Source organism: Bos grunniens, chromosome 18 (assembly GCF_055505025.1).
Source record: "Bos grunniens cultivar Pamir isolate PY7600 chromosome 18, Bosgru_T2T1.0, whole genome shotgun sequence".
In the NCBI taxonomy this organism is placed as follows: domain Eukaryota; kingdom Metazoa; phylum Chordata; class Mammalia; order Artiodactyla; family Bovidae; genus Bos; species Bos grunniens.
This window is the reverse complement of record NC_141182.1, coordinates 60,064,381-60,079,515: the sequence shown is the minus strand read 5'-3', so window position 1 is coordinate 60,079,515 and position 15,135 is coordinate 60,064,381. Positions and strand designations below refer to the sequence as shown.

At 44.8% G+C, this 15,135-nt stretch overlaps 1 long non-coding RNA gene across 2 annotated transcripts in view; it reads left to right on the top strand.

Moving 5' to 3' along the window:
* Positions 1-1,549: 1,549 nt before the first annotated feature.
* Positions 1,550-15,135, top strand: part of LOC147354476 (uncharacterized) — a 76,975-nt gene continuing 63,389 nt past the window's right edge. For both annotated transcript variants that reach the window (XR_015146454.1, XR_015146455.1), the window contains exons 1-3: positions 1,550-1,688; positions 1,779-1,896; positions 5,973-6,032. This is a non-coding gene — a long non-coding RNA (uncharacterized LOC147354476). The remainder of the gene's footprint in view (positions 1,689-1,778; positions 1,897-5,972; positions 6,033-15,135) is intronic.

The following is a 15,135-nucleotide window of genomic DNA, read 5'->3' as shown; positions in this document are numbered from 1 at the left end:
AAGTCTTCGTTAAATACTTCTCAGTTCTCAGGTCATGCATTCTTCTCCCAAGTTCTTTGATCATGTTTACTACCATTACTCTGAACCCTTTCACGTAGATTGTCTATCTCCACATTACTTAGTTCTTCTGGGGTTTTGTCTTGTTCCTCCCTCTGAAACATATTCCTCTGTCACCTCGTTTTGTGTAAATTACTATTTGTATTTTTATCTATCTTGTAGCATAGTTACGTTTCTTTACCTTGGAGAAGTGGCCCTTTGCAGGAGATATCCCAGGCACCCTTATTCTGATCCAAGGGCCAGAGGACATCTGATCGCAGGGTGGTTTCCCACGGGTATTTGTTGACTCGGTTTGCAAGCTGTGGGACTCTACTTTTCTTGCTTTTGGTGTCTGCCCCCTGATGTGAAGAGCCAATTCATTGGAAAAGACCCTGATGCTGGGAAAGATTGAGGACAGGAGGAAAAGGGGGCGACAGAGGACTAGAGGGTTGGATGACATCACCGATTCAATGGATATGAGTTTGAGCAAACTCCAGGAGATGGTGAAAGACAGGGAAGCCTGTCTTGCTGCAGTCCAAGGGGTCGCAAAGAGTCAGACACGGCTGAGTGGCTGACCAACAACCCTGCTGGGTGAGGCTGGTCTGGAGGCTTGTGCCTGCACAATGATGGTTAGAACTGGGTCTTGACACTTTTGTGGGTAGAGTTACATCGAAAGGCAAGTGTACAGGAAGCCTTTGGACAGCCTGTCTGCTGATAGTTAGGGCTGCATCCTGGCCCTTTCATCCTTTGGCCTTAGTGGCCTCATTGCTGTAGCGACATGTTCTGAGTGGAGCCAGTGTCGGGCCAAGATGGAGACCTCATGCAGATGAGTGCTCTCTCATAGTTCTGCCCTCAGGATCTGTGTCCCCACAGTGAGCCACAGCCCACTCCCCACCCTCCAGAGATCCTTCAAGACCAGCAGGCAGGTCTCACCATCCAGGATCCTAGCAAACGATTGTGTTTTGCCCTTCATCTCAGCTTCGTCTCCATGTGCTTGAGGCTTCATCTGCACCTGTTAAGAGTGAAGTCTCTGTTTTCCCCGTTCCTGTGGAGCTCCTGCAGTCAGGGCCCGCTGGTCTTCAGAAGTAAATGTTAAAGATCTCTATGGCCTTATTCATTGATTCATGGGTTGGTCAGCATCCCACCTGGTAAATAACAGGTGCTCCCAGAAGCTGTCTGTCGTCTTCACACCAAGGTATATATGAATCAGTGGGTTGTTTTCAAATTTTTGTGACCTGAATATATTCATAAATGCCATGACCTGTACAAAGTAGGTACAGCATAAACATGAAGAAGCTGAGTTTCTTTAGGGGTGGGGTTCACTTCCATGAAAAAACTGAAATGGCAAAATGGTGAAATGAAGTGTTTAATTTGGGAGTTGGCGGTGATCAGGTGCTTGAAAGTCAAGTGAGTAGAGTTGCACAAGCATATAGTGAAGGGAATGACTATGGATTCCAATTGTATTTTGTGACAGGAAACTAGTCTCCAGTGCCAAATGCCTGCAAGACATCCTGCCATTTCTCAGTGTTGTATTCACATTCAGAGCCCGAAGATCTTGCAGAGAAACTGAGATGTGTTCTTCGTTCCCAACCGAAAATACTTTCCTTGATAACTGATGTTAAATTGGACTCAAATTCACTTTTATATCACAGGTTGCAAGTCCTTGTCTTAATGCTTTATGCATGCTATCTTTTTGAATTTGAGCTCCAAAATAAGTACTGATGTTCTTTCTCGTTTCCCAGATGAAGGAACTTGAATGGAACAAAAATCACCTCATTCCAGGAAGTGACGGAATGGGAGCTTGAATTCACGTTGTCTTACCTCAAAGATCTTGTCATCATGTTGCTACATGAGGCCCAGGTTGTTGGCATGGCTACAATAATTCTTGTTGGCATGGCTATGATAATTCTTGTTGGCATGGCTACAATAATTCCTGCCGAGGTGCAGGCAGGCACAAAGCGTGGGACAAGTCACCTTGTCCCAGTTGTATTTCTGGGGGAACAGCTGAGGTCGGAGGCTCCCTGCGGAGGCACCTCAGGCAGCAGACCAAGTGCAGGTGGACTCTCTGCATATAGTAATTCTGAGAGAGTAGGGCCATCCACCAGCTCTGTGCCCACAAAAGTCAAATGCTGCTGGTCAGTTAGGATGACCTCAGTGTGCTTACAAAGATCTGTTGGAAGAACTTAACAGAAAAACCTGAACAAAACTGTTTGGCCAAACCAATAAATATCTGTGTCCACTGGGCTGCCTCCCAGAAGAAAAAGACAGAAATAAACATTTCATTCATGTATTTAGACTGTTTTTTTTAGACATAATTCTGTTGCATAGTTTAGTCTGTAGAATAGTGAAAATGTAACTTTTATACGCACCATGTGTGTGTGCTAAGGTTCTATGGTTTTTCCAGTAGTCGTGTAGGGATATGAGAGTTGGATTATAAAGAAAACTGAGTGCTGAAGAATTGATGCTTTTGAATTGTGTTGGAGAAGACTCTTGAGAGTCCCTTGGACTGCAAGGAGATCCAACCAGTCCATCCTAAAGGAGATCAGTCCTGGGTGTTCATTGGAAGGACTGACGCTGAAGCTGAAACTCCAATACTTTGGCCGCCTCATGCGAAGAGTTGACTCATTGGAAAAGACTCTGAGGCTGAGAGGGACTGGGGGCAGGAGGAGAAGGGGATGTCAGAGGATGAGATGGCTGGATGGCATCACCGACTCCATGGACGTGAGTTTGAGTGAACTCCGGGAGTTGGTGATGGACAGGGAGGCCTGGCGTGCTGCAATTCATGGAGTCGCAAAGAGTCGGACTCGACTGACCTACTGAACTGAACTGACATAATTGGACAAGATTGTGGTTGCTGAGGTTTAGAAGATAAACATGAGTAAGATATGAAACACTTTAGAGTAACAATAATTTATTTTCTATTAGAAATCATATCATTTTAATGGAGGACTAAAAGAGAAACTCTTGGCAGAACTCTATTAGCCTTTGTCCTGCTTCATTCTGTACTCCAAGGACAAATTTGCCTCTTACTCCAGGTGTTTCTTAACTTCCTACTTTTGCATTCTAGTCCCCTATAATGAAAAGGACATCTTTTTTGGGTGTTAGTTCTAGAAGGTCTTGTAGGTCTTCATAGACCTGTTCAACTTCAGCTTCTTCAGCGTTTCTCTTGGGGCATAGACTTGGATTACCATGATATTGAATGGTTTGCCTTGGAAACGAACAGAGATCATTCTGTCCTTTTTGAGATAGCATCCAAGTACTGCATTTTGGACTCTTGTTGACTATGATGGCTACTCCATTTCTTCTAAGGGATTCCTGCCGACAGTAGTAGATATAATGGTCCTCTGAGTTAAATTAACCCATTACAGTCCATCTTAGTTTGCTGATTCCTTGAATGTTGACGTTCACTCTTGTTATTTCCTGTTTGACCACTTCCAATTTGCCTTGATTCATGAACCTAACATTCCAGGTTCCTATGCAATATTGCTCTTTACAGCATTGAACCTTGCTTCTATCACCAGTCCCATCCACAACTGGGTGTTCTTTCTTTGGCTCCATCCCTTCATTCTTTCTGGAGTTATTTCTCCACTGATCTCCAGTAGCATATTGGGCACTTACCAACCTGGGGAATTCATCTTTCAGTGTCCTATCTTTTTGCCTTTTCATATGGTTCATGGGGTTCTCAAGGCAAGAATACTGAAGTGGTTTGCCATACCCTTCTCCAATGGACCACATTCTGTCAGACCTCTCCACCATGACCCATCCATCTTGGGTGGCCCCACAGAGCATGACTTAGTTTCATTGAGTTAAACAAGGCTGTGGTCCATGTGATAACACTGGCTAGTTGTCTGCGATTGTGGTTTCAGTCTGTTTGCCCTCTGATGCCCTCCCTTAGTGCCTACCATCTTACTTGGGTTTCTCTTACCTTGGACGTGGGGTATCTCTTTACGGCTGCTCCAGCAAGGCGCAGCCACTGCTCCTTACCTTGGACGTGGGGTTGCTCGTCTCGGCCACGGCCCCTGACCTTGGACATGGGGTAGCTCCTCTCAGCTGCCACCCCTGACCTTGGACGTGGGATAGCTCCGCTCAGCTGCTGCCCCTGACTTTGGACGTGGGGTAGTTCCTCTCGCCGGCCACCCTGGACCTTGGACGTGGGGTAGCTCCTCTCGGCTGCCGCTCCTGACCTTGGACACAGGGTAGCTCCTCTCAGCTGGCGTCCTGACCTTGGACAAAGAGTAGCTCCCCTCGGTTGGGCTTGTAAAAGGCCACAAAACACAAGGTGAATTCTCAGTTAGTGGTACACTGGTGTGTGGCATGTTCAGATCCAGTAAGTGATAAAAGTGTTTAGCTTGTGAAGGCAGAAGTAGAAAAACATCTATTTCTGCTTTATTGACTATGCCAAAGCCTTTGACTGTGTGGATCACAATAAACTGTGGAAAATTCTAAAAGAGATGGAAATACCAGACCACCTGGCCTGCCTCTTGAGAAACCTGTATGCAGGTCAAGAAGCAACAGTGAGATCTGGACATGGAACAACAGACTGGTTCCAAATAGGAAAAGGAGTATGTCAAGGCTGTATATTGTCACCCTGCTTATTTAACTTATATGCAGAGTACATCATGAGAAATGCTGGGCTGGAGGAAGCACAAGCTGTAATCAAGATTGCTGGGAGAAATATCAATAACCTCAGATATGCAGATGATACCACCCATATGGCAGAAAGTGAAGAAGAACTAAAGAGCCTCTTGATGAAAGTGAAAGAGGAGAGTGAAAAAGTTGGCTTAGAGCTCAACATTCAGAAAACAAAGATCATGGCATCCGGTCCCATCATTTCATGGGGAAACTGGAAATAGAGGCTGGTTTTCTTTTTCTGGGCTCCAAAATCACTGCAGCTTGTGATTGCAGCCAAGAAATTAAAATATGCTTACTTCTTGGCAGGTAAGTTATGACCAACCTAGACAGCATATTAAAAAGCAGACATTACTTTGTCAACAAAGGTCTATGTCTAGTCAAGCCTATGGTTTTTCCAGTGGTCATGTATGCATGTAAGAGTTGGACTATAAAGAAAGCTGAAAAAAGCAAAAGAAAGCTGAGCGCTGAAGAATTGATGCTTTTGAACTGTGGTGTTGAAGAAGACTCTTGAGAGTCCCTTGGATTGCAAGGAGATCCAACCAGTCCATCCTAAAGGAGATTAGTCCTGGGTGTTCATTGGACTGCCTGATGCTGAATCTGAAACTGCGATACTTTGGTCACCTGATGGGAAGAACTGACTCATTGCAAAAGACCCTGAGGCTGGGAAAGATTGAGGGCAGGAGGACAAGGGGACAACAGAGGATGGGATGGTTGGATGGCATCACCGACTCAATGGACATGGGTTTAGGTGGACTCTGGGAGTTGGTGATAGACACGGAGGCCTGTGCTGCGGTTCACGGGGTCTCAAAGTATCGGATGTGACTGAGTAACTGAACTGAACTGAAAAGAGAAACTATTAGAAAGTTACCATAATCACAACTATATGAGAGGTTATGTCAATTAACAATGGAAAGAGAGGACTTCCTTTGGTCCAGTGGTTAAGAATCCACCTTGCAATGCAGTGGACACAAGTTCTATCTCTGGTCAGGAAACTATGATCTCACATGCAGAGTAACTAAGCTCGAGTGCTGCAACTAGAGAGTCTGTGCTGCAGCTAATACCCAACACAAATATTAAAAAATAAAAAAGGAAAGAGGTACTCAAAAATTACAGATATATTGCTAATGTGTAAAATGGCAGTAGTGTTTTGTATGTTTTTCTTGTATCCTGACACCTAATATGTTTACTAGAAATTCCTGTAAATCCTTTTGCCTTTCACATATTCCATTTCATTAAATTTCCTATTGATGTAACAAATCACCACCAACTGAGTGGATTAAAACAACAAATTTGTTCTCTTGCAGTTCTGGACGCCAGGATTGCAAAATGAACCCACAGCCTTGTGCTGCATCTGGATTCTCCAGGTCAGAATACTTTTCCTTGCCTTTCCTGTTTCTAGATGTTATTTTCTTCCTTTGACTCATTGTTTCCTTACTCTACCTTTGAAGGCAGCAAGGTAGCATTAAATTTTTTTTTAATATTTTTGACCAGTTCTTGTTTTAAGCACGTGGGATCTTTAGTTGTAGCATTCAAGCTCGTAGTTGTGTCATATGATATCTAGTTCCCTGACCAGGGATTGAACCAGGGTCCCCTACGTTGGGAATGTGGTGTCTTAGCCACTGGACCACTAGGGGAGTCCCAAGGTATCTTAAAATCTCTTTACCTTTCATGATATCACCGGCTTCAAGATGATTCTATCTCCATCTGTATTTTTTTTAGAAGGGCCTTCGGAATGATAATTCATTTACCAGTTCATCCAATCTAATCTCCTGTGTCCAGATTTTAACTAGATCACATTTGCAGACTGCCCTTGGACATTTAAAGTAGTACTCAACATGTTCTAGATAAGAGGATGTGGGCAGTATTGGGGCAGGGGGGAGTGCATTATTCAGCCTACCATAGTCAGACTGTCTTCTCCTGATGGGTGTACAATTTTAACATCCTTTTCTCTCCATATAGCTTTTATCACTTTTTGTTAAAACATTGATTTGTATTCATTAATTTGGCGATGTTGGACTTCGGTTGTGGCACCTGAGATCTTCAGTCTTCCTTGTAGCATCTTTTCCTTGCAGCATGTGAAGTCTTAGTTGTGGCATGCGGAATCTAGTTCCCCGATCAGTGATCAAAACCAGACCCTCTGCATTGGGAGCACAGAGTCTTATCCACTGGACGGACCACCAGGGAAGTCCTTATGGCTTTTATTTACTTTACTCCCTTAATTTACTGGCTAGAATGTCTAAAACAATGTCAATAGCAGTGCTGAGAATGGACATATTGGTCTGCTTCCTAATCTCTGGGGAAAAGCATCCAGTCTTCCACCATTGAGTATGGTGTTTGCTGTAAGTTTTTGCAGGTGTTCTTTCTTGAGTTGAGGGAGGTTCCCACTCTTCTTTGTTTTCTGAAGTTTATATTATAAATGGTTGTTTACTTTTGTTAAATGCAGTTTCTGAATCAATTGACAAGACAGTTTGATTTTCCTTCTTTTGTCTGTCAACAGTCTGGATGACATTGATTGAAATTCGAGATAGCCTTCTATCCCTCATTCTATACTCCCACTGGATCACGGCATACAATTATTTTTGTCTCTTGCTGATTTCTATTGCTAATATTTTGTTAACAATGTTTGCTTCTTCATGTGGGATTTAGTTGGTAGTTATCTTTATCTTTTCTTTTCTTCTGATACCTTGTCTCGTATTGTCTCACGGTAATACTGACCTCATACATTGAGTTGGGAAGTGTTCCCTCCTTTTCTTTGGTCTAAAAGAAATCATGTCAAGTTGCTGCTAAATCTTCTTTGTATGTTTGTTCAGTTAATCAGTTCAGTCGCTCAGTCATGTCCGACTCTTTGCCTCCCCATGGACTGCAGTACTCCAGGCTTCCCTGTCCATCACAAACTCCCGGAGCTTATTCAAACTCATGTCCATCGAGTTGGTGGTGCCATTCAACCATCTCATCCTCTGTTATCCCCTTCTCCTCCCGCCTTCAGTCATTCCCAGCATCAGGGTCTTTTCCAATGAGGCAATGCTTTGCATCAGGTGGCCGAGGTATTGGAATTTCAGCTTTAGCGTCAGTCCTCCCAATGAATACTCAGGACTGATTTCCTTTAGGATGGACTGGTTGGATCTTCTTGCAGTCCAAAGGACTTTCAAAAGTCTCCTCCAATGCCACAGTTCAATTCCTTGTCTTTCAGCTTTCTTTATAGTTTGCTCTTACATCCGTAACAACTGAAAAGCCAAAGCTTTGACTAGACGGGCCTTTGTTGGCAAAGTAATGTCTCTGCTTTTTAATATGCTGTCTAGGTTGGTCATAACTTTGCTTCCAAGGAGCAAGCGTCTTAATTTCATGGCTGCAGTCACCATCTGCAGTGATTTTGGAGCCCAAAAAAGTAAAGTTTGTCACCATTTCCATTGTTTCCCCATCTATTTGCCATGAAGTGGTGGGACCAGATGCCATGATCTTAGTTTTCTGAATGTTGAGTTTTAAGCCAGTTTTGTCACTCTTTCACTTTCAGCAAGAAGCTCTTTAGTTCTTCTTTGTATGTTTATTAGATGTGTCTAATACCACTGTTGTGACTTTGTTACACTAACACTTGTTAAGTCAAGGTCCTCAGTGCTGGACGTTGGGTCACAACTCAATAGAAGACTGCAAGGGAAAACGAAATGGAAGTGTGTTTTACTCACTCATCCTGGAGGAGCTGCAAAGCAAACGTCAAGGGCTCAAGTGGGAAATCAGGGCAAGGTGCAGAGAGCCAGACAGGGGCGGCCTGGGGCTTGTACCTTCATTAGGCTCTGTAGGACTGTGAAGAAAGCTGAGCACTGAAGAATTGATGCTCTTGAACTGTGCTGTTGGAGAAGACTGTTGAGAGTCCCTTGGACTGCAAGGAGATCCAACCAGTCCATTCTGAAGGAGACCAGCCCTGGGATTTCTTTGGAAGGAATGATGCTAAAGCTGAAACTCCAGTACTTTGGCCACCTCATTCGACGAGTTGACTCATTGGAAAAGACTCTGATGCTGGGAGGGATTGGGGGCAGGAGGAGAAGGGGACGACACAGGATGAGATGGCTAGATGGCATCACTGACTCGATGGACGTGAGTCTGAGTGAACTCCGGGAGTTGGTGATGGACAGGGAGGCCTGGCGTGCTGCGATTCATGGGGTTGCAAAGAGTCAGACACGACTGATTGACTGAACTAACTAACTAACTAGGCTTTGTAGATGGGGTTCTCTGGAGTCCAGGGTTAAGGCTGGATTGAACTTTGTTCTTTAACCTGAGAGTATAATGTTCCATGAAACACAGGGCCACTCTGCTACGTGTGTTCAGTGACAGGCGAAAATTATTAGAGCACTTAGTGTTTTCTAATTGACCAATTTGTTTCCTTTCTGCTCTGTGTGAATCTAAACACACTAAAATATTTCTCTAATTTAATACAGATATTCTGATTCTAGTATCAATGTGGGTAATAAAAGAACTCATCTTGAAATGTTCTCTATTCATTGCATCATACTTAAAAGTGAGAGAGAGGCATGGTGACCGATGTCATTTCTGGCTCCAACAGTCTCCCCGTTCTCTACTCCACACCAGGCAACGGAAGGGGTGACCCACAGCTGTCTGAGTCAAGTCACTGTCCCCTGGGCTGAACAGGATGGCAAGTGGAAGCTCTATTATGATACAAATAATTACAAAATGCACACATACAGACAGGAAAATTTCAATTAGCATCCTTATCAGAATAATTTTAAAAGGTATTTTTTGGAGTCCAAAGCCACAAATCAAATACATCACAACTTAATCATGCATAAGCAAACAGCTCAGCACTCATCTGCATCCAGATCTCCACCCTCTCACTTCGTGTTTCCCTTTCATTTTGTTTGTCTATCTGTCCCTCTCTGCTGTCCTACCTCTTTGCACATTGTTCCCCCTCAACCTTTCTGACCTGTTTCCTTGTGTCCCTCTCTTTCAGTCCTCCAGGTTACCACCATTGAATCCGTGACACGCCCTTCATCCCCACTCTGCCCCGCCTCTGGTGGCCAAACTACCTTTTCACCCTCTCTTCCTCTGCTTGCTTTGAGCTCGCTCCAGCCCTTCTCCTCTCCCAGCATCAAGTCTCTCCCAAGGCTATGTCTTCCACCCTTTTATACCCTCATTATACTGATCAGCCCTGGAACAGGAAATGGCAACTCACTCCAGTATTCTCGCCTGGAGAATTCCATGGACAGAAGAGCCTAGTGGACTACAGACCATGGGAATCACAAAAAGTCAGACACAACTGACTAACCTTCTCTTTTCATACTGATCAGGGGCTCCTCTCCTATTCTGTCTTTACTCCTTCATGTCCCAAGAGATCCCAACTTTCTTTTACTTTGTTTTTTACCATCTGCTACTTTCACTGTTTATTCTTTCATTCTTACCATCTCTTTGCAAAACACCCATCCTCCACACTGTCCTCTGATCTCACCCACTCTTCTTTTCTCCTCACGTTTCTATTCCTCTCAGTCACTCTGTCTTCTGATCCCTCTTGCCCACACATTCAGAGTAGGTGGGATGCAGTAAGATGTCTGCCTCATGAGAGAGCACTGATGAAACCAAAACTCAACAGTTTAAGGCAAGACATAAAAATTAAACGCAAACTTTCCCTCTGCCCATTTTGGCCCCCTCCATCCTCTCCCGTGAGCCCTCTGTTAACCAGACCTCGATGGAAGAACCTGCTCAAACATAAAAATCAATTTTTCTTCCTCTGGCACCAAGCCACATCACTCCTTAGAAGACAACATTCTCAATATTCTAAAGGATCACAATGAGACAGAAGGAAGGGGGCAGGGCACAACCATTAAAAGAAGTGAGGTGACGGGATGACACAGTCATTGAGAAAAAAAGGATATGACAAAAAGTAGTTAGAACCCCAACGAGGTCCAAGATGGCGGAAGAGTCTACTTCCAGTTGACCTTAAGCCTCATTACACTCTCACTCTAACACATCACCTAAACGACACACCCACAGGCACAATGATAGTTCACAGGATAACCATAAAAGGCCAAAAAGTAGGCAGAGGCCCAATTCCCAGAAACCCTGCCCCTTCCTTAAATAGAATCTTCTTCCCATCTACTTTTCCTTCATTGAATAGTCTTTGACTGTGTGTATCTCACACAAACTATGGAAAATTCTTCAAGAGATGGGAATACCAGACCACCTGCCATGCGTCCTGAGAAATCTGTAGGTCAGGAAGCAACAGTTAGAAGTGGACATGGAACAACAGACTGGTTCCAAATAGGGAAAGGAGTACGTCAAGGCTATATATTGTCACCCTGCTTATCTAACTTATATGCAGAGTACATCACTCAAAATACTGGGCTGGATGAAACACAAACTGGAATCAAGGTTGCTAGGAGAAATATCAATAACTTCAGATATGCAGATGACACCACCCTTATGGCATAAAGCGAAGAACTAAAGAGCCTCTGGATGAAAGTAAAACAGGAGAGTGAAAAAGCTGGCTTAAAGCTCAACATTCAGAAAACTAAGATCACACCAATCTGTCCAATCACTTCATGGCAAATAGTTGGGGAAACAATGGAAACAGACACTATTTTGGGGGCTCCAAAATCACTGCAGATGGAGACTGCAGCCATGAAATTAGAAGACTTGCTTCTTGGAAGAAAAGCTATGACCAACCTATACAACATACTAAAAAGCAGAGACATTACTTTGCCGACAAAGGTCCATCTAGTCAAAGATGTAGTTGTTGCAGTAGTCATGTATGGATGTGAGAGTTGGACTATAAAGAAAGCTGAGTGCCAAAGAATTGATGCTTTTGAACTGTGATGTCAGAGATGACTCTTGAGAGTACCTTGGGGTGCAAGGAGATCCAATCAGTCATTCTTAAAGGAAATCAGTGCTGAATATTCATTGGAAGGACTGAGGCTGAAGCTGAAACTCCAGTACTTTGGCCACGTGATGCAAAGAACTGACTCATTGGAAAAGACCCTGATGTTGGGAAAGATTGAAGGCGGCAGGAAAAGGGGACGACAGAGGATGAGATAGGTGGATGGCATCACTTACTCAATGGACATGAGTTTGAGTAAGCTATGGGAGTTGGTAATGGACTGGGAAGCCTGGTATGCTGCAGTCCATGGAGTTGCAGACAGTCAGACATGACTAAATGACTGAACTGAACTGACAGCATTACAGTAAGTGTATCTTAGCAGGTCTTTGGAAAGGAGTACAGAAGCAAAAAAGCTTAGATAAATTCAAGAGATACACCAAAAACACAATGAGGACCATCAGTTTCTAGAAAGAGTTTATCATACTTATAGGCCCTACTCTGATGCAAACCCTGAGGCCTCTGAAAATAATGAGAATGGTAAACATAACCTTTATTGGACAAAGCTCCCCAGACATCAAAAACTCACAAAAGTTAGATGGTCCATTTGGAATGATCCCTTCTCAACTGGCAGATGTTGCTTTAAAAGTGTTCAACAGCAGAGAACAGCAAACGAAGCAAGAAGATGCAGGACTGAAAGCCACAGTACCTGGTGGCAGCAGTGGACTCCCAGGGCTCGAGTAACCTGAGGAGAGGTGAGCCACCGCGGGGGAGGGAACAACACGCTTAGTGTAAGGACGGCACTGGAAAACAGACTGTCCTTGGCTAAGGAGTGAGAAGGAAAACAGTAACAGACAGGAGCCTGTCGTCGCACTAGAAAGAGTTGAACACTCTAATGATGCCCCAGGAGCTCCAGGTACCTGTGACAGTGGGGACTAGCTGACTGACATTCTGATAGCTACAGTGCAGAATACTTGATAGATACCAAGATGGCGCAGAGAACGACTCAGTCCATCCCGGTCACAAGAGTTTCTGGAGAAGTGCAAAGCTGTTCTTTCTTACGACCTCTGCAATGCCGATTAGGGGACCTCAATCTGAAACACAGTTTCTTATATATGCCAACGTGTCCAATCCCTCTTTTGTAAATTAAATGCGCAAATAATTTTTTCACCAGAAAAGCTTGACATCAGCATCCTGTCAGGGCACCCGGTAAGCAGGCAGGTGACACTTGTGGACACTCTGGAGAAGGCGACTGATTCCCCCTCCCCAAGTATACAAAAAGGTAAGGCAGGAAGTGTGCACTGACAGCACCCCAGGGAAGGCCGACAAACACGTGGCCAATACAAATCCTGTTATTAGGGACACTGGAGGGATTCCCTGGTGGTTCAGTGGTTACAAGTTGGCACTTTCACTGCAGTGGTCCGGGTTCAATTCCTGGTGAGGGAACTTAGGATCCTGCAAACTATGCAGGACAGCCAGAAAAAAATAAAGGACACTGGGACACCTAATTTAAAACAGTACCTTCTGAGGCAAGAGACCCAAAGATCATTCAAACAATTCTTGAAAAGTTGGCTTAACTGGGACGAATTAAACCTTGTAGATTACTATATAAAACCCCTATCCTCCCAAAGAGCTGAACTCCGCAGTGTTCGAAACACTGTCCAAGACGTGAAGGCCATTAGTGAGACAACCTAAGATTTTCAGCCTGTAACAGTAATCCATATATGTTCTGCTCACAACTACTGTGGGACAATACTGCTGGTTCTCAGTTCTGGGCTTGAAGGACACTTTTCCCTGCATTCCTACTGCAGAAGAACCACTGCAGCTGTCTGCTTTCTGGTGGCAGGATCCCGAAACACAGGGAGTCCAATAGTACTGCTGGACAGTGTTGCGTCAAGGACCGAAGATTTCCCCTACCTTGTTTGGGGAAATGTTGGCTAGGGTTCTTACTCCAATGTTTGTCGATGACTTGGTCACAACAAGCGAAATGTCTACAAAATACCATAGGAATCCTGAACTTGGCTGATTGTGGATGGAACGGCTCCCGAAAGAAGGCAACAAGCAACAAGTCATGTACCTGGGTTTCATCCTCTGCCTGACAGAAAATACGCAACTGCCGGCTTGGGAACACCCAAGACACACAGAGCTGAGGGGCTTCTGGGAAAGGCAGGATTCTGTCGAATTAGGATCTTGAACTCAGGCTTTAAAAGGACATATCTTGAGCTCTTTACTTTGACAAAAGAGCACCAAACAACCTGTGAAATGAGAAAAACAAGGTTAGTCTCAGCTCCAGCTTTGGAACTAGCAGACTTAAACCTTTCACACTGTAGGTCCATAAGAGACAAGGCATGAGTCTCAGATATTAATTCAAGCTCCGGGAAACATCCCTCGGCCCACTACTTACTTCTCAACTAAAACAGACTGTTCAAGGTGGCCCCTAACCTTCGAGCTGTAGCAGCTCCTGCCAGACTTCAGGAAACCAAGTAGTTTACCCTGGGGTGACCCACCACTGTGTACATCTCTCACCATGTCCTTTCTTTGGGTTTCCCTGGTAGCTCAGTTGGTAAAGAATTTGCCTGCAATGCAAGAGACCTTGGTCCGATTACTGGGTCGGGAAGATCCCCTGGAGAAGGGATAGGTTACCCACTGCAGTATTCTGGCCTGGAGAATTCCATGGACTGTATAATCCATGCAGTTGCAAAGAGTCAGACATGACTGAGCGACTTTCACTTCATTTCATGTCCTTTCTTCACTGGAACAAAAAGGGGGCTATTGGCTGACTTCTGGGAGAATGGGGAAGTACCAAGCCATTCTCTTAGGCAATTCCACTCTAAAACCTGAGGTCAATTTGGCCCTAAATCCAGTGTCACTGCTCCTGACAGCTGCTGCACAACCCCCTGAGGACAACTGCCTCAAATAGACCGGGCTCAACACACAACTCTTGGCTGAGCCGGATGTGGACCAGTTCATGGATGGAAGCAGCTTCATGGACCAAGGGAGGGGATGTATTCAGTATGTAGTGAAAACCCTTTGTGTTTTTGCCACATAGTCTACAAGATTTTAGTTCCCCAACCAGGGATCAAACCCGGACTCCCTGCAGAGGAAGTGCAGTCTTAACCACTGGACCACCAGGGAGGTCCTGTGGTGCTAACCCTTGAAAAGGTGGTAGAAGCAAAAGCCCTGCCCCTAGGGAGCTCAGCTCAGGAGGCAGAAGTCACTGTTCTGACAAGAGCCCTATGGCTCACTGAAGGCACGTGAGTGACACATACAGAGGCTCCTCCTCTGCGTTCTCTGTGGTGCCTCCTCACAGCACCATCTAGAGAGAAGGGGGCTCCTTGCTTCGGACAATAAAAACAGAAAACATGCTTTGAGATCCTGTCACTATGAGAAGCCATCCACAAGCCCTCACTGGTGGCCGGAGTGCACTGTCCAGGCCACCAGAAGGGTGAAATTCATATAATCCAAAGCAGCCAGGTAGCTGACCAAGCTGCAAAGGCAGGCCGCAAAGGCAGGTGATTCTCAAGCCATGAGAGGTTCACTACAGATCAACTTGTCAAAATACTAGGTGGCGTATCCGGAAAAGGAGTGGGGATTCACTCTGGACCACACCACACCCGGGGGAGATGTGTGCATGTGGAACTGTTCTGACT